Source organism: Chrysochloris asiatica, unplaced genomic scaffold, assembly GCF_000296735.1.
Source record: "Chrysochloris asiatica unplaced genomic scaffold, ChrAsi1.0 scaffold00167, whole genome shotgun sequence".
Lineage (NCBI taxonomy): Eukaryota > Metazoa > Chordata > Mammalia > Afrosoricida > Chrysochloridae > Chrysochloris > Chrysochloris asiatica.
In genome coordinates this window covers 414,731-419,295 of record NW_006408685.1, presented here as the reverse complement: position 1 = coordinate 419,295, position 4,565 = coordinate 414,731, and positions in this window count along the sequence as shown.

Below are 4,565 nucleotides of genomic sequence, written 5' to 3'. Positions count from 1 at the left end.
CAGGAAAAATACAAAACCATATAGGCAGTCTGACTGATTGATACAAGAACAAGCAAGTTGCTCACCCAGGAGACATCATCAAGACGTCTCCTCAGGACAAAACCCCTTCCTAGACTAAGACTCAATGGGAATACATGCTCTGATTGGTGACCACGTGTGTCATCAATAAGGGTAAGTTAGAGAAAAACAGCAATGAAGTTGCAAGTAAAATTTTGTGAATCAGAGTGGAGACTTGGTCAGCCAGCAGTGTGGCAAGACCTGGGGACTCTTGGACCCAGAGTCAGTGGCATAGCCACAGAGCACTAGAGTGGCGAGTGAAGCGTAGTTCAAAAGAGGGAACAAATCTTACAGAGAGGATAATTCCCACTCCCTCCATACACAGAGTAGACTGGGTTGGGCAACTTGGACATTGGCCACCCAAAATGAGTAGGGATTACAAAGGCAAGAAGTGACTGTCTTACAAGCTTTCAAGAGGGAGCCTAGATCCAGAGCACTCCAGGAAGGTAGAATCACCACTGAGTAGTATCCAATCTTTCTGGGCAGGGCTAATGAAAAGATATGGGGATAGGTCTCTTGTGGTACAATGGTGAGTAATTGTTATCAGGACTGACTGTGAGTGCTGAAAATGTAAGGGTGGATGCTTTGTAGCAAAATGAGGTTTGTGACTGACTTTGCAGTTCAGGAGCAGATGTCCCTAGAACCATCAAGGGAGTTTGAGACCCTAACCAGAGAAGCAGTAATGACAGAGATGGAGGCAAAGACGAAGACGAGGAGAGATGAAGCAGCCAGAGACTCTAGACCCAAAGAGGGAGAAGGGCTGTGTGCTGACCACAGGGGGGCAGGCTTGCAGGGTATACCCTTTGATTTGTTGATGATGCATGGAGGGGATTGTAACCATGGCAATGAAATGATATATGACAGCATGAATGTAAAACTAATGTTCTTCCATGTAAATTATCACATAATTCACAATAAAACATTTTTTTAAAAAACCATCTGGTCCGGGACATTTTTTTTTTTTTAATGAGACTTTAAAATGACCTGATCAATTTGATCTTTGTTTATACGTTTGTTCACATTTTCCAGTTTACTCTCTGTTTGTTTAGGTATGTTGTGTTTTCCTAAAAATTTATCCATTTCTTCTAGATGTTCAAAATTTTTGGAGTACAACTTTCATAGTATTCGCTTATTATCCTTTTTCTTTCCTTTGGGTCTGTTATATCATCACACATATTGTTTATTATGTGTGTTATTTCTAACCATAGATGAAGTGATTCCTTTGAGTTCTGGTGTTGGAGGAGAATATTGCAAGGGCCATGGGCTGCCAAAGGAACCAATAGAACAAGGGAGAAGAGCAGAAGGAGAGATCCTACCGATAGAAGCAGTGATGCCTGAGACGGAGGCAGAGACGATGATGTGTAGAGATGGAGCAGCTGAGGACTTTAGACACAGAGAGGGAGAGAGGATGTGTGCTGATGACCGGGGGGGCGGGTGGGGGAGCCAGGCTTGTAGCAACACCCTTTGGTTGGTTGGTGATGCATGGAGGGGATTGTAACCATAGCAATGAAATGATGTACAATAGGATGAATGTAAAACTAATGTTCTCCCATGTAAACTATCACATAATTCACAATAAAATCTTAAAAAAAGAACCAATAGATCCGTTTTGGAAGAAGTTCAGCCAGAATGCTCCTTAGAGGCCAAGATGGCCACACTTCGTCGCTCATACTTTGGCCATATTGTCAGGAGGGAGCAGTCGCTGGAGAAGAATCTCATGTTTGGTAAGGTGGAGGGTCAGAGAAAAAGAGGAAGACCCCCAACGAGATGGATTGGCCAAGTGGCAGCATCAATGGACTCAAGCGTGGCAACAATAGTGAGGTATGTCCAGGATCGGGCAGTGTTTCATTCTGCTGTGCATAAAGTCACTATGGGTCAGTATTGACTCAATGGCACCTAACAACAACAACTAACACCTCTTTTGTTAGATTTGCCAATGATGGGTCCATTTTATTAATCCTTCAAAATAATATGCTTCTTGTCTTGTTGATTACATTAGTTTTCTAATTTATTTATTTATGCTCTAAATTTTATTATTTCTTTTCTTCTGTTAATTGCAGGCTTACATTGCTGGTGTTTTTCTAACTGCTAGAGATAATGTGTTGATTTTGATTCTTTCTCCTTTCCTTTTTTTTTATTGCCCTACCCTTTCTTATAAGGAGCTCTGCTAACCTCAAGCGCGGCAGTTCGAAACTACCAGCGGTTCCATGGGAGAAAGATGAGGCGTTCTGCTCCCGTAAAGATTTACAGCCTCGGAAACCCTATGCAGGGTCACTATGAGTCGGAACCGACTCCAAGGTACTTAACAACAACAACAACAACAACAACCCTTTCTTATATATTGCTCTTCACGTTACTCAAGTTACAATGTGTCTACCCTCTAACTAGTGAGCTAGTCTTCCTTTCCTCCCACACTTGGCAATCATCAAAGAATATTTATTTTTTCTCCTTCAAGCTCTTGGATATTTTGGGGATTAATTATGTCGAGAAATTTCCCTTCAATTCCTACTTTGTATATATATATATATGGTGTTTGTGGTGCCATCAAGTCGGTCCCAACCTATCACAACCTTATGCACTGCAGAATGAAACACTGCCTGATTCTGGGCCAACCACACTTCTGTTGACACACCTGAGTCCATCGATGCTGTCAATTGGCCAATCCATCTCGTTGGGGGCCTTCCTCTTTTTCTCTGACACTCAACCTTACCAAACATGATATCATTCTCCAGCAACTGGTCCTTCCTGACAATATTTCCAAAGTATGAGAGAAGAACTTTGGTCATCCTGGCCTCAAAGGAGCAATCTGGCAGCACTTCTTCCAAAATGGCACCTTCAACACTCTCCTCCAACACCATAACTCAAAAGCATCAATTCTTCAACGGTATTCCTTATTCACTGTCCAGCTTTTGCATGCATATGAAGTTATTGAAAATATCATGGCTTGAGTCAGGCGCACCTTAGTCCTCAAGCTGACATCTTTGCTCTTCAACACTTTAAAAAGGACTTGTGCAGCAGAATTGCTAATGCAATACGTCATTTGATTTGTTGACTGCTGCTTCCATGAGTGTTGATAGTTGATCCAAGAAGAATGAAGTCCTTGACAACTTCAATCTTTTCTCTGTTGATAAGTATATTATTTATTGGTCCAGTGGAGAGGATTTTTGTTTTTTGACTTTCAGATGTAATCCATACTGAAGGTTGTGGTCTTTGATCTTCATCAGTAAATGTTTTAAGTCCTCTTCACTTTCAACAAGCAAGGTTGTGTCATCTGCATATCGCAGGCTGTTGATAAGTCTTCTTCCAATCCTGATGCCACGTTTTTCTTCATATAACTCAGCTTCTCAGATTATTTGCTCAGCATACAGTTTGAATAAGTATGGTGAAAGAATACAACCTTGTCGTAAAACCTTTTAAATTATTAAACCATTCAGTGTTCCCATGCTCTATTCGAATAACTGCCTCTTTGTCCAGGTACAGATTCCTCACGAGCATAATTAAGTGTTCTGGAATACTCATACTTTGCAATGTTGTCCACACAATCAAAAGCCTTTTTGTATTCAATAAAGCACAGGTAAACATGTTTCTGATATTCTCTGCTTTCAACCAAGATTCATCGGACATCAGCAATGATATCTCTCGTTCCATGGCCTCTTCTGAATCTAGCTTGAACCTCTGGAAGCTGTCTGTCAATTTATGATTGTAGCCGTTTCTGTATAGCCTTTAGCAAAACTTTACTTGCATGGGCTACCAAAGAGATTGTCCAGATGATTTCCGCATTCCGTTGGGTCACCTCTCTTTGAATGGGCACAAATATGGTTCTCTTCCAATCAGTCTGCCAGATAGTTGTCTTCCAAATATCTTGGCAGAGATGAGTGAGTTCCTCCTGTTCAGCCTACCTTTCTTGAAAGATTTCAATTTTTATTCCATCAATGCCTGGTGCCTTATTCTTTGCCAATTCCTTCAATGCACCTTGGAGTTCCTCCTAAAGTATCATTGGCTACCTCATGAAATGGGTGAACATCAACCAAATCTTTTTGGTACAGTGACTCTGTGTATTCCTTCCATCTTCTCTTGATGAATTCTGCATCATTCAATAATTTGCCCAGAGGATCTTTCAGTAACGAAAGTTTAGGCTTGAATTTTTTCTTCAGATTCCCCCGGCTTGAGAAATGCTGAGTATGTTCTTCCTTTTTGGTTTTCTGATTTCAGATCTTTGCACATTTTGTTGTAATGTTTGGCTTTATCTTCTCGTGCTGATCTTTGAAATTTTCTGTTCAGTTCTTGGACTTCCTCATTTCTTCCATTTGCTTTAGCATCTCTACACTGGAGATCAAGTTTCAGTGTCTCTTCTGACATCCATTTTGGCCTTTACCTTCTTTCTTGTCTTCTTAATGACTTTTTTTTTTTTTAATTAAATGTTTTTATTTTGCATTGAGTGAAAGTTTACAGGGCACATCATCAGCTTCACATTCAACCATTCATATAGCTTGTTTCATTACATTGAT